The sequence below is a fragment of the Rhynchophorus ferrugineus genome, unplaced genomic scaffold, assembly GCF_030347505.1.
Source record: "Rhynchophorus ferrugineus isolate W39M unplaced genomic scaffold, kcgeb_rfMv2 rfM11, whole genome shotgun sequence".
NCBI lineage: Eukaryota > Metazoa > Arthropoda > Insecta > Coleoptera > Curculionidae > Rhynchophorus > Rhynchophorus ferrugineus.
Genome location: NW_027472590.1, coordinates 15321155 through 15342710, shown reverse-complemented (window position 1 = coordinate 15342710; position 21556 = coordinate 15321155). Strand labels below are relative to the sequence as shown.

Here is a 21556-nt window from a genome sequence, read left to right as displayed (position 1 = left end):
AATACTCAGTATTTATATTATTTTATAATGGATAAAGAGGGAGATATAAGAACTGAAGATGAAAAAATCATGGAGGTATGGAAGGATTACTATATAGGTTCCATTGTTGGTAGTAATAACAATAATGGGAAGTGATAACACAAAGGTGACAAGAATTACTGAACTACATAGCGTACTGAGAACACTAGAAAGTACCGCATGAAGAGAAACTAATACCGGAAATGGGTTACTAAAATATCAGTGGAAGTTTACAATATAATATGGAAAGGTGGGAAAATCCCGTAGTACTGATAAAAAAGATTCATTGCTCCAATAAACCAAAGGGGAAATAATGATAAAAGGGACTGTAATAATAATAGAGGGGATACTTTATGGTACACAGCCATGCATGCTATCAGCAGATAAGAGGCTAAGAGAGTCGCGAAGCAGACTTCCAAAGCAGTAGACAAACAGTCGAAAAAGTACAGGTAAAAACAGATATATAGTCCATTCAAAATAGTAGGGAATTCACATCATCTGAATTGATGGCGTTAAAACGTGGCAATTTTGCCAGATCAGCTGGGAGATTTAGTTTACTTTGGCTGTGACGTATGACAAAATTCTAATATAAATAAAATAATTAAACTGTTATAAATAAAAAAATATATTATTATATTAAAAACTATGGTTATAAAATATATTTTATTTTAATATTACACTACATCTAATGCATATATAATCAAAGGACTTAATACTACAATTAATTATGCAATTATAATAGTTTTAGGGTTCTATTTTATTATATTTACATTTTTTCCATACCCTCTATGAGTTAGAGCGCCAGGATCGTTTTTTACATAGTAGTATCCCCTGGAGGCCGAATCCGCCTAATTTTACGTTCATTAGAGATTTAATTTGCCTTTTAAACATATGTCTTATTTCCTTCGGTACAGTGTTTCCTTGTAAAGTCATTTTGATATCACTGTATTACTCCTTAGCTTAACATGTTATTTCCTGTATACATCTTTCTTGATAAAACTAGATTTAATCACTGCATTCTCCTTAATGCATCTGCAAAACAGTTACTGTTCTTTCTCTCCTCGCACATTTTAACCAAATGCTCTTGTATGTTTTGAGCAAATACACACATATGTGTGTACATACATCTTTTACACTCTACAAAAAGATTTCCTAAAGTTATCCTATATTCATTATATCTAACCTTTATTTGTTTCCACTCTCATCACCCTATCTTGGAAATTCAGAAACTTTCATTATAACTTAGTCTTTTAATTTCCAATCTATCTACCAATTGTTCACAATTTCATCATTTGTCAATTTCGTCTTCAATGTGCCTGATCGAGCTCGAAACCGAATCCAAACTTAAGAGGTTAATAACCATTCCTGTTTCTAGCATAAAGAACAATATATATGTCATTAACTTTCAAAAAATGTTATGATTAATAACTATATCTTGAAATATTTTGCAGACGTTTTACAAATTTGGTAGGCTGATTCTATTAGATATTCCAACACGTTGATGTTGTGAGCTCACTGCTATTTTGAATAGACTATATCTGGCATTAGTTTCAAGGGATTGGACAGTGTAGTAATAAAAATTCGTAATAAATAATTAATAACATCTTCAGTCAAACACCTTGATACCCTATGCAGAGTTAAGATAAGTCAGAAGATTAAGCCCAACAGTGTTTATGATATTAGGGCATGGAGTAATACAATAATATCAAATAGAAAAAAGCACGACTACATATAGGGCATGGAAATTTATGAAAAAAAAATGTGGAATAGGAGCTCTTGCGGATGATTAGTATATCATCAACAACCGTTAAACCAGAAAACCTACAGGACATCTTAAAGAGATGCAATATGATACAAAAATCCAGAAGAGAGCAATAAGAAATATATATCGAAATTTTGTTTTTGATATAAATAGTAAATTTTTAAACAGAAAAGAAATATAAAGTAAACCGAAACGTTTGAAGCAATATATAGACCAACCTCAAAATCCTTTTGCGAGATCGGGGTATTGTCAAGGAGGCATCAAAACTGTATCTTATTTAAACTGTAGAAATTGAATACCTCAAAAGAAGAATGTTACAGAGACTGACTGGATGAGGTAGTACAGATATAATAAATACCCTATTATTGAATGAGAGAAAGAGTATAAGAAATGGAGACAAATCAGTTTGTGGGAACACCACAATATGAATATATCCAGGATATATTGCAGAAGAGAGAAAAAGTACCGGCCAAATTAAGACGGTATTTGTTTACAGAGCACCACTTAATGTTACCAAAGCTGTTTTGCTATTGATGAGTATAAATTGGAGGAATTTTAGAAATTTTTTCGTAAACTAGCGTAAACTAAATAACATTAATCAAGGACTAAATATATTTTTATTTAGAAGCAAATTACAGTAAAATTGTAAATATTGAAACGCAACGTTGTATAAAAAGTGGAATTTCCAGCTAACTGGTTAATGCGTTTAATGCTTTTAATGTCGACTAATGCTTTAAATAAAAAAATTAAAAAAAAAACAAAACCAACTTAAATTAGGAATATTTTGATAAATTAACACTTTTCTATAATTACTTTTATTTAAATTAGTGCATTAGAAGATTCGATTTGTTGCATTTTTGGAACACAACAATTTTTGTATAAATTGGTTTGGTAACGCAGAGGTCAAAGCTATTGGGGATTTAAATGCCACATAGAACATATAGGGTCTTTAATTTACGTAATATTATATATTAGGCCTATAAATTAATCTTTATGCATTTGTAACACAAGGTAACCAACTTTACGTTGAAACCTCACTGACTCCTCTCTCTTTAGTAACTATGCTTCATTTAGTCTGATGCGTTCAACAGATGCGTTTGAAGCCAAACACTGGGCGAAAGATAATTGGAAAACAGCAAGCCAAGATGGAACAATGTTATTCTTCAGCATAACAACGCTTGACCACATCTTCCAAAAGCGGTGAAAACACACTTGGAAACCATAAAATGGGAAGTGCTACTTCCCCCGCCCTTTCCTCCAGGCTTTGCTCCTTCCGATTACTGCTTGCTATGACAGATGTATCATGATCTATATGCGCAGTGCTTCACTTGTTATGAACATACGAAAAAATGGTGGATATCGATTCGTGGATAGCCTCAAATTTGACGTAAAAAGCTATCAAGGGATCATACATTGATTAAATACGTTGTATCGACTTTTCACAATAAAGATTCCAAATAGAAAACAATCCTTTAAAATTAATTTATAGGCCCAATAGAATTTCGCAAGGAATAGGTATAGCAACTTCATAAAAATTACAGTCGAAAACAGTACTTAATTAGTAACTAGTTTATTAGTAACTAATTTAAATAGATTAAAATTAGTGTCGGGAACTATCGACTGAAATATACTATAGACTGTTTAGTAATTGACTACTTTTTACTATCGACTGTTTCAGTCGCTATTTTTGGTTCAAATGATTTTACTACTTTTTACTAGTGACTGTTTTCGGTCCGACTGATTTTGTTACTGTTTACTATCGACTGTTTGAGTCGTGTACTTTTAGTTATTATTTCTGGTACTACTAGTTTCATTTGACTGATTTTTAACGTTCCGGCTCTGTCGTCCTAGCCGCGACCTTGACAAAAATGTGCAGAACTTTGGCTTACGTAGATTTATATGTGATATATATATAGTTTTATAATTTTCTTGCTAGTCTGCCTGTAAATACCATAAATATTGCATATATTGTATATTAATATAGCACCAATTTGGAACGATATTTTTCCAGATTATTAATGTAATAGGGTAAAAAGGTTAAAATTGGTAATGATAAATAGTAAAATACTTTTGGCTGTTTTTATAGCAATAATAGGTAATATTTCAAATACTCTCTCAATTTTTGTTAAAAAATATTTCCGCTCAATAATAAATAAACCATATACTTTATTTAAAAAAGCTCTAGTAGTTATTGTGTGATTATTTTTAATTATGCCAGGTTTTTAGGTTTTGTTTATGTTCTAGTGCATTGTCTATGTTTATTTTAGTATATTATTCGAAAATAGAAAATTCCATTCTTTTCCACACATCCACAGAACATTCAAATATAAAAGTAATTCTACTTCGTTAAAATTAAATTATTAATTGCATGTGAACAGTATTTCGGAGTTATTTTTTCTCTTTTCTTTTTTATAGTTAGTACATGAAGGAATATGTCCATCACCGTCTCGCTTATACTACCGTTGGAAAGTATAAGTACATATAAAATTAATTGTTTGAAGCAATTATGTCCGTCTCCGTGTAATTGAATAAAACAATGGAACTGTGCATTTGACTGAAAATAGTAATTAATATTTTCAGTCGCTAGATTTTTGACTATATCGACTGTTTCGACTGTTTTACGACCATCGACTGTTTCGACTGTTTTCAGTCGATAGTTCCCAACGCTAATTAAAAAGTATCACTAAATTATCTCGGTAAATAACACATTGACGAAATCGAATTCACGAAATCAATCGTCACGGATATTTTTTTGAAAACTGATCTTTTTTCTTTCCTACTGTTACTATATGCTTTTCGATTTTAAACGAACTTTTCCGGCACTGTACCATAAAAGTGATATTTCGTTAGTAGTTAAAGAACAAATAGTAAAAGTGTCATGTGCAGGAGGCGCGCTACGTGAGCTGAAACTTTTAGTTTGGTAAAAAACGATTTTACGTCTACTAAATTAGAATGTACGTCACCGATTTGCCATAAAGCGAGTTATGTTACACAACAATTAAATAGAATTTTATTATGAATGAAAGCAGTTTGTTGAACGGTAGCAAAACATGATAAATAAATTTGTAATTTAATCACTTTTATTATTTGTATATTTTACGCTATTTTATTTCTTTACTTACTTAATATTATTTTATCGGTGTTAACTGTTATAACTAGTCTCACCAATACCAATAACTGATTAACAATATATTGTAATAAATATAGATGCTCTAGGCTAGAATCATAACTAACATACATACACTCAAAATATTTTACGGTCTTGAAGTTTCTTTTATTCGAATATCATTACTGTTAATTGTTGCTATAATCTGATCAATATTCACAATAATTTGTAATTTTCTAACCTGTTATTCATGTATTATTAAGTTGTGTTTGAAACTGGTAACATTTTCACTCCTTAAACCTTCTTTTATGTCAATATTTCAGCAGATAAGAGGCTAAGAGAGTCGCGAAGCGGACTTCGAAAGCAGTAGACAAACAGTCGAAAAAGTACAGGTAAAAAACAGATATATAGTCTATTCAAAATAGTATGGAAAAAAATGTATTATAAAATTTAAAAACTATGGTAATAAAATATATTTTATTTTAACATTACAGCACATCTAATGCATATATAATCAAAGGACTTAATACTACTTAATAGTTTTAGGGTTCTACTTTATTATATTTACATTTTTTTCCATACCCCTATGAGCTAGAGCTCCAGGATCGTTTTTTACATAGTGATAACCCCTGGAGGCCGAATCCGCCTAATTTTACTTTCATTAGAGACCTAATTTGCCTTTTAAACATATATATTATTTCCTTCGGTACTGTGTTTCCTTGTAAAGTCATTTTCATATCACTGTATTACTCCTTAGCTTGACATGTTATTTCTTTAATTGTTGCTACAATCTGATTAATATTCATAATGATTTGTAATTTTCTAACCTGTCATTCATGTATTATTAACTTGTGCTTGAAACTAGTAACATTTGTACTCCTTAAACCTTCTTTTATATCAATATTTAGTTGTCAACAAAGTCATCATTACAGTCTGTTTGATCTAATCGGTACAATTTATGTTATTCAAAGTATTGTCAATTGAAAGTAAAAGCACCGGCTTTCGTTATCTTTTCAGAATATTTACAGATATTAGAGCTATATGTCTTTCAAGTGTATTCATGAATAGGGCCCTATTTATCTATCTTCATAATATGTGAAACGCTGCTGAGACAGATCACCATTCATGTCGGAAGAAGTAGTAATCAGAGGGAGGGAGGTCTGGGTAATACGGCGAGTGGAATAGCACTTCCCTTTTTAACGTTTCCAAGTATATTTTCGCCGGTTTTGCAAAAGGTACTCGAGCAATGTCAGGTTGAAGAATAAAATTGTTGTTTCTTTGCTCGTATTCCGGACGTTTCTTCCCGTACTTCTGGGCTCGACGTTAGTTATAGTCTATAGTGATCCGCATTGATGGTTCTGTCGAGAAATACCTTTAAATCCTCATCTTCACAATTTTTGGCTCTCCATTCTAAAACCTCGAGACCAGTATTCACATGTTGAAATTCATATAACATGGTTTTCATAACCGTATTTTCCTTCAAATTTGAGTAAAGTAAATCTTGTCGCATATGTGATTTACTCTGTACAAACATTTTCAAATCACTGAATTATATCCTGATATATTTATATTTTTTAAATTAAATTTAAATTATATAATCTTGAACCGAATTTAGAATTTCGGCGACGAGAATTAATTACTATTATTGTTTGTTAGTCTTTGATGAAAGCATTTCTTAGAAGACAAAGCGGGTCATTTTTTGACAAAAGTATGAAATGGCTTGAAAATAACAAAGTTAGAATAACTATTGTTTCCTAATGTTACTTTTTGTTAACAAATTTCCTGTTTTCTTAATAATATTAATTTTATTTTTACTACATTTGTTTGTTAAATATAAACGTATTTTATTTGAAAAATGTCATTTTAATGTTATTTCATATAAGGTTGATGAAACATGACCTGGTTCTACCTACCATAACTATCAATTAAACTATTATACTATAGAATATTGACAATATTAACAAACGCTAGGGAATATTGTCTGTTGTGGCATGGTCGTACATTTATATATATCGGTCGGTTGTATACTTACATATGCATGTTAGAGTCAAGCATTCCAAATTCAAGGCCAAGTATGTATTCAAAAACCAAATAGGCATTTATGCAATTTTGTTTCATCACTAATATTATTATATATTTATAAATAAGTGCGTTTACAAATCTACAAGATTATTTCTTTTATTGATACTGTATTTAGTTAACCTTCCAACAAAATATCACGTTCAATATAATTTCAAGGTACTTCCGAGTTTGCATAAGGCATATAGAGATTATTTATGTTAATTCGTACAATTTGAACGTAACTATTTATGGGGATGATTTAAGTCACCTCTCTTTTTCTTGCCTCTTTCGATTCTTATTCCTTTGTTACTCTTATATACCATTAAAACAATGGCATCTCTACGTAGTATATAATATATATGAAGAAGGCGCTGTTTATGTTAACACTGAGGGATGTAATGAGTGAGACGTCTAAACATAAGGTTTAGTTTGTGTTAAAATAGATATCAACCGTCAGTATCGTTTTCTGCTCGCTGTTTAACAGTCGCGAATTAAATAAAATAGTTGTTTAAATTAAATTAAAAATTATTGTTATTTTAAACCGTACACTCTTCATAATTGACACAATCAGTAGGATTCTGGGAAGATTAAAGATTATTCTCTGTTGAATCAAATTTGAAACGTAGAAAAAAAAGTTGCTTTGGAATTTTTACATAGTGAGTATAAACTTTTCTTGGTACAGTGAAGTGGAGGGCGAGCAAACACAAAAGATGGATGGAAGTTGGTTAAAAACTCCTAGCTATATCAGGAAACATTGAAGTTTTGAAACTTAAAATTTTTGCTTTTCTCAAAGACACTCCTTGTCCGTGGTTTCCTAACACACATAAAACAGATCAGGGTATAAAATCACCAAAGGCATAGATCGCCAATGAAGTTGTTGAAAATTAATATAGCCTAGAATTTGGGCAAAAATGTAAAGTCCATGAAAGACGTATTGGAATTTAATCTGCTTGTTGGGCTATTGCGTTTTAATATCCCCAAAGCTTGTGAAACCATTCCGTATAATGTATACCATGGAAAGTAAGGTAAAAACAGTGCTACTCAGAAGATTATCAAAAAGTCTTAATATATTAATGAAATATGAGTAGATTTGAATCAAAAGATCGATGGTCATTTTTCTCATCTGAAGCTTGAAGAAATCATGACAATTCAAGTAATAAATCTATTTAAAATATATTTCATTATTATTCCTGCAACTCAATGAAAGCCAGCAAATCTCACAGAAGTTCAACGTACGGAGGTAATTTTGATTCTTCCCACACCACTCAAGTTCAAGACCACAAGAATCTTGAAAGTATGATTTCAAAATTTATCGTAAAAATTATAGAAATAATTATAAGAAACAATCACGGAAACTTATACCAACATAGCTCTTTGATTTATTATTTCTCCAGTTATATTAATCCATCTATTATATATTAGTATATAAATTATAGTATAGTAGTATTAAAAATCTAAATATTTTTATACAAAAAAATATATTTTAATTTAACAAATATCCTTGCGTCCATTACATTAAGTAAATGACTTAAATTATAATTAATATTAAATTTTAATTTTGTTAATTGGGTCGTTAATTCTGATTAGAGCGGAAATTAATGGCCCAGCAATTTCGTAGGACCGCAAAGTTTTGAAATATTGGTTCACGGTGACATGTTTTACACCTGTGCGACTCCGAACATTTCTTTGGACATCACATGGAAAAAATTGTTAGATAAACTTATTATGAAAGTGGACACAATGTTTTTTTATATATAATTTGAAATATTATTTATGTTAATATAGGTCTACGTATTTTTTAAAATACAATGATTGTTACACTTAATAAAATGTATTTACATAAATTATCTTATTTGATCACCTTAATGTTTTGGATGTCACGACTCAGAACCATAGCCATATATTATAGATCCATAGATCAAATGACGAGTGTTCCAAATAAATTAAAAATAACAAGACATCAATTTATTAACTGTAATAATCTTTAGAATATATATATATATATATATATATATATATATATATATATATATATTAACGTATGTTTACCAATTTCTACGTTAATTGTGGGCCAAAATTTTTAAAATGCTTTTTTTAATCGAAAGAGTGCACTTCCGAGGTGTCCTGTTGGAACTAAATAAGTAAGGGGAGAATATAGGATAATAAGGGGAGAAGGCGGGACATCGAGGGAGATGCTCCAATATCAAAGACACGTACAAAGATTTTATCCTAATTTTATCTAAACTTTTAACCAATTTTTATCTAAAATAATCAGATTCTGGTGCAAAAACCACTCAGTTTGCTTTTTAAGCATTAACTATAGTGTATAACACCTCATAGAAATATTGTAGATAACTGTTTTAGGATTTCCTTCCACACAGAGGTGAAGGGTTCGATTCCCGGCGGGGACAATAATTTTTTCTAGTGTTAGATATTTCCTACATATATTACACAGTTATTTTATTTAATATTACAATGGGTAGTCCAAGTAAAGGTGCAGCCTGTATGAGGAGAAATAGGAATAAAGAAATAATGATTGAAATTGAAATATATATATATATATATATATATATATATATACAGCCGAATATAGAACTTCTTCCTATGTCGAAATCGGTTAAAAAATTCGCGAAAACGATGAACATACTCAAATTGGATATCTGCACAAATATATCCGCAACAAAGCCTTAAATTTAAATTAAAAAACAAACTCTCAAAACCAATTTTCTAATTATTTAATTAAAAAGGAACTCTTCATTTTACCGGTTTCATGTCATATTAAAAAGCATGTACGTCAAATATATACAACAGTTGCGGCTAACGATATAACAATGAAAGAAAATGCGAGAGAAATTCCGACAAAAAGGCTTCCAATACGTGGCGGTCGGTGCATGGAAACAACGTTTAAAAACAGACGCAAAAAAAGAAACGTTTTCATTTCGGAGGGCAAAATCCAAAACTAAAACGCTATGAAATGTTTTAACAATGATATAAGCGAATGCGCGCACTGCTCCCGTTTCTAATTGGAAAACAAATATTGTTTTTGATTGTTTTGATGTATTTTCCACTTTTGCACGTCAATTTTCAATTAGGAGCTGTTTCAGATTCGGACAGAGCGATTTGTTTATTTTAATATGATCTTTCAAAGGTTAGTATCCTTAGTGCTGGTTCATCGGCCAGTTGATTCAAAGCTCTAGAGACTAATTGTTTCGAAAAACAAGCCCGTTGGGATTCCTAGTCGAGGTTGACTGCATATAAATGACTATGATTATTAGACCTTTTTTATTTGAAGGTCTATCCGAACTTAAAATGATATAAACAGAGCAATGGATTAGTTTGTCATTGTCAATTATATGTAAAACATATATATCTGCAAATTTTTGTTTTTATTTATAAAAATAGTTAATATATAAACTAGTAAAAATTGTGATCCTCAAGGATACCAAAAATTCGATACACTATATAATCAAATCTACAGAAATAAATATTTAAAAAGTGTATAATATGTAGATATAGAAGACATATTTTGATATTCATTGCTGCGTTTCAAGGAGAAATAGTATACTAGAGACTGAATATGAGTAAAAAAATAGATACAACATAAGAGAAAATAGATATTATTTTGCTTTTCCAAAGTGGAAGCAACGTAGTGAACAAATTAATGGATTGGAGAAGAGATACTGCAAAGAAAGGTTAAAAATTTTGTCAATTTAGTACATATACGGTGCAACAAAGTAAGCAGAGTAATCTAAAAAAATCTATCTTCTCCTTCCAAAACCGAGTAGTTACAATTATTAATGTTAAATAAATCACATGAATCCTGATCATCCGACACCACGAAATGCCTCATGTATTAGTTCAGTTGTTTTATTAGTTTTGTTGCACGTAGCACTGTATTTTGAAACTACATATCATATATATAAATCTAATTAGAAAACACTTATATTTACTTAAATGTACATGGTATAGTCCGTGATTACTGGTTTCTCACGTCTTCTTCGGTGGATCCAAACACCAATGATCTGTCAATTACTCAACAGCAACTGAACTACTATCATTTTGGTGCCCATATATTCTCAACTTTATAACTGCGATGTCGGTTTAAAAGATCTAAAGTTCAAAGCGATTCTAAATTATCAACTATTTTAAACGAAACAAGTGGAATGTTTAATATTTCACAATTAAGTAAAACTATCTATTTACTAGCCTAATATAGATAATTTAAAAATATAAAATAAATGTCTTGGCATGGTCATAAATTTATGTTTGTGACTGCTTGATATTTGTGATTGTCCTACGCCAGAGTGCAAAATCCGACAAGGAAAATGATCCCAGTCACGCCAGTAACCTGGCTGGGTAAGACCAAATGTTTTCTGGAATGATTTCTAAGTTGGTTACTCGACAGTCGATAGGCTTAACGCCGAGGACCATGGTTTGGAGTCCACGTTAAACTTCAGGTCCAGTCCAAATAACCCCTAGTTGGTAAAAGGAGATTTTGAAATATAAAAAAAATGCCTTAACTGAAAAAAACAATTAAAAATATTCAATACTACGCCAGATGTCTACGCAAAATGGTACTAAAACTACAATTTCAGCCAGTGTAATCAAAAACGAAAATGGTGTGAAACCTTTTAGCTGTAATATAGGCAAATGTTTGAATCTAATTAATTAGTCACCAGGCCGGTTGAAAACAACGAATACTAGCTTTCAACCGTTTTTATTTTTTGTTTAGTAAATTATCTTTTTAAAAATATGCGTTAACTGTTGATAGTACACTAGAGCAAAATTCTAAATATTCAGATTAGAATTTAAAAAAAACAAAGCGACTAGGTCTAGTTATGTATATTTTCTATTTTAAATAGACACTATGTATAATAGAAAAAAATTAAATGCATAAACCTTTTATTTTCAATTATATGCCAATAAAAATGTTCTTTATTTTAATTTACGTTAATAATTCTTAACTTACTACACTACCTTGTGATTTCACAATGCACTTTAGAGAATAGTGGGAAAATATATATGCAAAAACTTTTAGTAATATCATCCATCAATTCGGAAGTTACAGGTTAACGAGCCATAGGAGAAATCAAATGTATTTAAATATTTAGGAAAAATCTTCTTTTTTAAACATCATTCGCTATAGATACTCTCCGTTTCTTAATGCCAAGCAATGTTGGCAATATTGAGAAACACTTCATGAAATATATACTAACAGGTCAATTGAAAAATCCCCGTCCGAAAACATAGATGGCGCTACTAGAATTATATCCATATTTTTTTAGTTAGCCTGAACCCTCAAAAGATGCGTGTATAAATTTGGCAGCTGTCGGATCGTTAGTTTGTGAATTATAGCATTTTGAGTGAAGCAACTTTTGTTATTGTGAAAAAATGGATAAAAAGGAATTTCGCGTGTTGATAAAATATTGCTTTTTGAAGGGAAAACAGGCAATTGAAGCAAAAGCTTGGCTTGATGCCGAGTTTCCGAGCACTGCCTCAGCAAAATCAACCATCAAGGATTGGTATGCTAAGTTGTTGATGGTTCGGAGCAGTGTTTGAAGATGATCAAGCGTAATAAAGCCCAGTTTTTGCATCGATATGTGACAATGAGCTCCATCCATTATTTCACTTCGAAGTCCAATCGACAGTCATCCCTGCACAAAAATACAAAATATACAAAAATGGAATCGAAAAGTTGGAGGGTCGCTATAATCAGTGTATCACAACTTGAAGGGTATAAGGCTTGAAGGTAGAAAGGTTGAATAAAAAAAGCTAATTTTGCCAGAAAATGTGTTTTACTGTGGTAGGCCGGCGACTTTTTACTTGACGTGTTAGATTATAGAACTTTAAAAAAATTTAATACAAATAAATAGAAAAATATATTACCAGTGGTAAATTTAAAACTTGAGTGCACCCATTGTCATCAAATGATCACAATTTTTATTAAAATGCCTACGATAGTTTTAGATACTAGGATGATGCTCGGACGACGTACTAAACGTATATAGACATTCCAGATGTTCATATCATCAAATAACTGCATATTTAACCTCTTTAAAATGCAATGAAATAGAAATGGTAGATTGTTTGCCATTACTAATAATTAACACCCATAGTACTTGAACTTAATAACTCTTGAAATGATACTTAACTGTAATTTTATGTCTATATAGTCAGGGCCGTGAAAATAACCAAGTAATGTATTTAGAAAACCTGTTACCCGTTTATAGCTTAGTAATATTGTTCGGATATGATATATTTCAGTAGCAAACTCATTAAAATACACTGGAGCACAAAAACATTGACCTTATATTTTATATAAACCCTTTCGCAACTTTCCATAATTTATATTACTAAGCATGTTGTGATTCATTAAGTGTCTAATATCATTTTCAATATATATTACTTATCTATTTATAAATTGTATAGAAATCTTATCATACTGATCATCATTGTTTACCTGTTTGATGCCGAAGTCATTCAAAGTGTTAGTATCCTATTTTTAGATTGCTTCCTATGATATTGATCCATGTCGTTTTTTGAGCTGCTTGTTGCATATGCTGTACTTTCCTAACTGGATACCGCTGATATTTGCAATACAAGCACATCGTTATGTTATTTATCCTATATAGTACTTTGTTCTTTTCTTTATTAATTGACAGGTTATGTGGCCTTTCAGTCCGAAATTTTATTTATAATATAAAAATGCACAAAAGTTTAAATATTGTACAATGTTTCTATATGGTTCGAACAAGTGTACGGGCAAATGTAGGGCTATCATCTTCGAACATCAGATCGCCAAAGAAGTTTATAGCACCTTATTGAACGCCATGTCTCGACGGTTTTTACAATTTCTGTTCCCTTTTTCAATTTAATTTTTTTTAATTCTAAAGAATATTATATATCAATTGTTCTATATTACAAATCAATATCCTCTAGCCTTAGCTAGAGCTTTAATGTACTTTTTTGAAAATTTCATAACACAAATTTATCACTTATCAAAAGTTAAACAGAGACATTCACATAAGACATTCATATAAAAATACTAACTACTCGTATAACTCACAGACAATGCAAAAATATAAAATACTTTTGAAAAAAAAATTGAAAGAAAGAAAAACACCAACAACTATAGACAAATGAACTGATTCATTGGATTACACGCAAATTTCGTTGATACCAATTACATTGACGTGCCCTACTTTACGACTCCCTGAAGATATATTTCACTCATTTACGATGCAATCTCTAGGTCACCGAGGTGTGTCCCGGTATAAATAGATAAAAAAGAATAATTTATGATAGTTCGCGTGTAATGGCCTTCATTATTTACATACTGCCACCATTCGTACGTTTTATTGTGCAGCAAAGAACTCTCTTGATTTGATCTATATATGGAGTACTCCCGGATTGTTGGTAATTTAATAATAGTTTTAGAAAAGTTCTATTATCGAGATATTAGGTAATTTGTTTAAGGTTATTTATGGCCGATTGTAGAGATTATTATTTTGTAACGCTAGTATCAGCATTTAAATATTTACTAGCTAAATTAACATTCTTCCTCCTTCCACATTTTCTTGTCTATGATATGGTACTCCTTATATAACTTGAGGGATGCCTAATTTCTCAAGCAGAATTAGCATCCATCTCTAAAGCAGGCTAATTTCAGATCATGCTCAAAATTCATCAAACATCTGTAATTATTACTTGAAAGATACTCCCAACTGGAACTTATTTGGACTTATGCGATGCAAATATAGAGTAATATATAATTCATAATCACTAATACATAAAACCTATTAGTAATCCAAAGCTGCCAAACAAATTTCTTGGATTAATTACAAATGCTTTTCTACGTAACTAACAAAAAACTGCAAGAATATATCGATGCTATAAAATTGATCTGCGAATTTGTTCAAGATTTCGCCGTAAAACATAAAAATGTGTTACTAAATCACAGCAATTCGAAGGTAACAAAAGTACTGGATAATGCACAAGAAACCATAATATTGAAGCGAACCAAACAACACGACCCTTTTACACATTTTTTGAATTGTACAGTTATAATTGTAGATCCCAACACAACAGAATAGACAGGACAAAATAATTTGTGAAATTAAGATCTTACTAAGCGAATATAAGGTAAGATGTAATAAAGAAAATTAGTACTTTTATAGAGAACCTGAGAAACAAGACATCAGATCATGTTTTTATTAAAGGATTTCGTATAAGCATGTATATTGTCTTCTTTTTTAAATATTTCGAATTGGAGCGAATAAGAATTATATACATAAGTAATTTTTAATTTAAACAAATCCTATAAAATATCCTGAAATCCTCAAAAAATATTTATAGAAATATCTTAATTGCCATTTTTTTCAAGTAAAAGTAGACGAATTATTTGAATAGCATCACTTATTATATAAAGATGCCAAAGATAAAGTTCATATAGAAGTATATCATATATCACTAAGAATATTTCAATAATTAAATAAAAACAAAGTAATAGATTGATTTAGATGATTAACTAAACGTTAAATAAAGCAATATATAATGTAAGAAATAAGAAGACATTTGTATCGATACTTGTTATTATAATTATATAAGCTTTTCATTTCCAATTTTTCACTAATTATGGAATACATCAAAAATTACAACGTCATCTGAATAAAATCGAGAAATGGTTTAAGCAATAGAGAATAAAGGCAAACCAAACCAAGTCCATCATCCAAGACATCACCAGTTTCAGCAACAGATTCATTCATACCATCTGCGCCCACAAAGTGAAGCTCGTTCATTAGAAAAGGTATACAATATATACGATTATTATTATGAAACAGATTGCAATGGTGAAGAACAGAGAAGAACAAAGAGTTGCTTTTGCAAAACCACAAAGAACCTTCTCAGTAATTATGATGGATAAAAATGTATCCCTTCTAGAATGGTTTTTAAGTTTTTTTTTACTGACACATCAGTAAGTTTAAATCTGAGGTAAGAAATGACAACAAGTTTTTTAATGCATTATGTACTGAGAAATTTGTCTCTGAACTTCCTGAAGAAGCAAATTTGCAGAAATTGTGAATTAGTTATTATTTTATTTTAAAAAATACAGCCATCGTATTGTTGTAAACATTTTTGATGCATAAGTTCTGTGTAAAATCACTTAGGGAAGTTTGTTTCGATCCTTCAGAGACGGTGATTTTGACGTAGATAACAGATAACGCTGTCTGAAACCTTTATATGGTATATGAGGAATTGGAGGCTATATAGATGAATATTGGCACCAAACGCAAGAAAATACGTCAATCAATTAACCAATTTAGGTGCTCGAGTAATTTAGTTACAAAACAATAGAATGATTTCAATATAGTTCGTCCAGTAAAACCCTCCATGCGAGCCAAGGATGACGTTGAACATTGTACCAATAGCAGTTTGTAAGAACTTTAAGTTTATTTTAAATTCGGAGCAAATTTTTTCTCCTCATTTTATCCCAGTTAAAAAAATAGATTTCTGCCTGATGCGTTCGAACATGAAACCGAATCAGTATATAAAAATCGATCTGGGTTGGTACCAATGGACCATATGGCCAAATGCCTACAAAATACTACAAAAGAAAGCAATCGTATGGTAATGCACCCTGTAACAATTGTTTTAAAAAAAGTATAGTTGAACTGTAGTATTATCTTTCTGTCTTTTAAATACTTTATCACCTCATATGAATCAATGATTGATGTATTAGCACTGCATAGTAACAACAATAAATTATTATTCAAAGAAATCTAATATTAAATGCAAAATTGTTCGAACATCCCAACATATAAAGAAATTAGCAATAAAAACTAATTAGAATTTTTAAAAAGGCTCATTTTTCGGACAAACCCGAGAAGAGAAACTAAACGATTGTCGATCGATTATAAATTTTATATATATAAAAAAAATACGTTAATGATTACCGTGAACGTGGGCCGGCGTTAGATATTTCGATAATCTGTTGAACCCAGATGCTGGCGGTCACGGTTAAGGTCTGACAATGAAACCAGTTTTATGGAAAACAAATCCGGGCGGGCTCCGACGGATTTTGCGCTTACCTCGGTAGGTTTTACATCAAAATCTTGTTAAAATCTCGATGATGTTCCGGTTATTGCGGCTCTCAAACCGTCCCCAAAATGGTCTTACAAAATTATACTCAGTAAAAAATTGTATTACTGTTGTTTGGTCTTGTAAAACTATTGAGAAGTGGCTTAAATTAATATGCTTCATTAAAAATATTGTTAATTTTTCCTTGATCTTTTTCTTATAATATGATATTGGCCTACAAATTAGTTTTTTTTTAATTTGAACCTTTATTGTGAATAATTGGCGGAATATATAGGGTAGTCGTAAAGTATTGTCCATTAATATCCACTAATTTTTCCCATTTCTCAGGCTATTTACAGATTCCATCGCGAACGGGCTTTTTGGTCATAATTATAAGAAATGAAACGTTGCTCAGGCAGGTCGCTATTCAAATGTCGTAACAAGCAGTAATCAGAAGGAACCAAAACTGGAGTATAGGGCGGCTATTTTAGTATTTCCATGTTGGTGTGCCTGTGCTCGTATTCAGGCTGTATTTCGAGCAGTGCTCGATTCAAACGCTCAATTGTAGTCGATAGAGATCCCCTGTGAAGGCCTCAGTAGCTTATGATATACTACACCAAGCAAATCCCACCAAATACAGAACATTAGCTTCGATATACAGATTTTTAGATTTTCGGTTGATGTTTGTTGCGTGATCAGGAAGTCCCTATGATTATTTTCAATTTATATAATCGTTATGAATCCACTTTTCATCACCACTAACAATACGATGCAAAAAACCTTTTTGCAGTTGTCCAAAGTCACTTGGCTTCCATTCATACGGCATAATACATCCAAGCTGATAGATCCATCCCGTGTTCCTAAAATTGTTTTCTTTTGCTACTCCCAATAATTTTTCGTAAAATGCGTTTTACACTGACCTTCAATTCCTTGCCTTCAAAATTCGTTTGGCTGGCAAGCAGGCTTTTAGATTTCTATATCAGAAACACTACTCTTACTACCAGTATTCACACATTGAAATCTATGGATCCGTAAGCCTCAGATAGAATTCAATGACTTCAGCTACCCTTTTCATCAAAGTGGAGTAAAATAGTAAAACTTTCCTCAAGAGCGATTTACTCGGTAGTAGTTCAGATATTTTCAACGCACCGAAAATATGTTTGTTCACACTTCGACGAAATGGCATATACTAAAACTGAAGCCCATCAGTGAGACTTCAACATAAAGTTAGTTACAAATGTACCCGATGCGATTTAATATACAGTAAAATCATATGTTGCAAATCCTTTCAAATTAGAATAATAGTTTAGAATAATTTTATTGAGTGTAACATACGTACTATTTAATGTTAATTCTGGACAACGGGGCTCATCTGCATATATTATAATACGCCATTATTTATTTACTCGCGGTCTCTTGATGAGAAATAAGAGGTATATAAAGAAATAACAAGCAAATATTATATTAACCCTTTCAGGGGAATTTAAGTTTAGATTATTTCTTCGATAGATTTGTTAAACTAACAAAACTATTCTTAATTTGCAATGCGTGAATTAATTTAAAGAAATATGAATTATAGGAAAATGTTATACCTTTATGACGCGTGAATATTTATGTTAAATGGTATGAAAATAACCTGGTTACTTGCTTAAAATGATAGCAGCTCTAATAATAATATTAATTTAATATAACTATTATAAAATATAGCTCTATAGAAATAAAATTGTTTTTTAGTTCTTGTATCTGAATTTAAAAATTCTATTGATTTATATTTGAAGCTTTAAGTAAATAAGTAATGAAAATATATTGGAAAAACATACCAAAAATTTTACTTGAATAAATTAAGTATATAACTATGAAATTATAACAGTTAACTAAATACGAAACACTTTAACAAAAACAATACAACATATTTACAAGTTAACTTCCTGGTAGAGTTTTCATCATTGCTACAATCTAGAAACTATATAGTTTTCTTTTATGATACAGCTAAGATATATAGTTCGCTTGTAAAAGATATCATGTGACAGTAAACCGAATATATTGTTTCCTTTTAATTTATACTGCACATAATGCAGAGACCATCCCAAAAAACCCTGTTTTTATTTTTAGACAGTTGTTCCTTGTTGAGTTTTAAATTATTGCCTATTGATAATTAGTCATAAATGTAAATTAAATAACCCATATGCTTAGCGTAAGTTAATTCAGTGTCCTACCAGTATAAGAGAGCGGTTTAATCGGCTTGAAAATTGGAACAATTGTTACATGTATTTTAAATGATTCTTGCTTTATTACATAGATTACTACTTATTGCGAAAAATTCATCGATTTCAGTTCAAAAAATTGATGAATTATGTAAAAAATAAAAAGAAGCAAATGCAAAAAGAGGCGCAAGAGTATAATTGAAAATGTATATCTCTATAACATCTCTTATCTCTTATCTCTTATTGATATTGTTTCATATTAATACATCTGTTAATAACAAGAGCTGCAGAGCTCCAAAATCTGTTCATAAAATACATCGATGATTTAAAAGCACATAATAATCTTAATTTAAGTGCAATAAGTTTTCTGAGGTAACCTAAAAATCTTAAGGACGATATCATTAGTATATATGGCAAATAACGCATTGGAAGTTCAACGATGTATGAAAGCTGGAACTGGTAGATTAAACGCAATTAGTCGCCATAAAAGATCGTTATTACCTGTAAATGATACACTTGGTGCCAGCAATAAAAACGGTCATTATGAAGTAAAAAGTCACTTACATCTACAAACAACGTGGAAAGTGGAATTCCTTAACCCAACTTCCATATTTGCTTCTTTCCATTATCATTTTTTCTGGATGATGATTCTTGACCGAGCAGGACTTCAGTTCCTAAAAATAGACCGAATATTAGTTGATCCTTATATCGTTTCAACACAGGGCATATTATTTCAACGTCCAGTGGTTCAATTTTGAATATATAAAAAACATTTCTGTATTACAAAAACCCTTATATAAAACATGTTTATACGCCTCATCTTGATCATACAGCTAAACACTTATATTGCCCCATTTCTACTTAACACGAACGCCTGCCTAAACCTCTAACATACCATTTTGCGAAGAGGAGTGTGAATATAAGAAAGCTCTAATGAAATTGTATTATCTACATATGTCTACCTAATTTTAATTACTGTTTTAGTATATTCTATGACCTGAAACCAAGTTAACTCGACTTAAGATATTGTAAAAAAATATTTAGTTGTAGATGCTTATCTGATAATAAACGACACCCAGGAAACTAAACCCACAACTAGGTTAGTCTGAACACATCATTCTATATCTAGGTTATGCAAAGTCCAGGCACGGTTATAAAAAGATAAAAATAAACTGGAATAATGATATATTTCATTATCAGCAAACTAAAATGCAGCAGGAATTTAAATCTTCAGAAATTGGTTGGGAAAAATATATAGGATGACATTATATTTTATTATGGGGATGATTTGAAAACATATGAACGAAAATATGGCTCAACATAAACAGGTCGTCAGAAAGGGCACTATCTGATGAATAAATCGGATTTTGTAACATTTTTCTCATTTAAATATATTTACTTATTCTTGAAATTCATTTATGTTGCAATATTATTTAGCATATCCATCATAAATCTTTAACGGAATTTGAGCATTTTCTTTAAATGAAACAAGAAGTGATTTTCTCAGAAGATATTTTGATCAGACTCAGAGTTTTCAGACAGGTATTTTCTCAATTCATACTCAACTTCAATTCAAATTCATTCTTCTCAAGTTGCCTTGTTATCCAACGAAACAAATATTTTGTATAGCATATTCAAAGTCGGTGCTCAGGTAGAATGTCTACTAATCTACCAATACTTTGCTATTAGTGCGGCAGGCAAGTAGTTCTTCAATATATTCTTCATCAAATATCACCACGGTTGACTGGCCGTTCTGGCCTCCGATAACATTAGTCTATGATTTTTCAGATTGCTCTATATTTTCTTGATTCATGTTTCCTCAAGCTGCATGCTGCGACTTCTATCCGAAGACCGATTTCGCCACAAAAGTTTCATACATTCACTTTTCGTTTATTATATGTGTCCACAACACTATAAGTTTTACTTATGTATTTGTTACTCAATTTTAATCCAATTTCATAATGTCTAATACGGACTCAGACACAAACATTTAGAATTTTCCTTCATCATCATCAGTATCCCATTTGAAAGATTTCAAACTTACATATATAATATTGTAATAGTGTTCAAATCTCACAGTCATACAGAAAATTGTTGCAAGATAAGTTTGAAATAAGTGGTTTTTGATTTTGTTTATAATATTTGCTCTCTTCTGTAGGCACCTTCTCAGAAAAGAAAAAGCTCTTGCAGCCGATTCGGCTCATGACTAAGTACTTGAACTCCTGAATTTGTTCCAATTGAGTGCCGTTGGTATTTATAAGAGTGGGAGTGAGTTGGTAATGGTTAATGATATTTTATTCATTAATTCTAAATTTATATAGCTCTGTA

The 21556-nt window shown here is 30.7% G+C and overlaps 1 protein-coding gene across 22 annotated transcripts in view; it reads left to right on the top strand.

Moving 5' to 3' along the window:
- The window catches only part of LOC143204875 (uncharacterized), a 347752-nt gene that overhangs the window by 96970 nt on the left and 229226 nt on the right, over positions 1-21556 (top strand). For 3 of the 22 annotated variants that reach the window (XM_076417769.1, XM_076417781.1, XM_076417783.1), the window contains exon 4: positions 5210-5278. The exons of the other annotated variants lie outside the window; for them this stretch is intronic. The gene's annotated coding sequence lies outside the window, so the exon portion shown is untranslated. The remainder of the gene's footprint in view (positions 1-5209; positions 5279-21556) is intronic. 22 annotated transcript variants of the gene reach the window in all.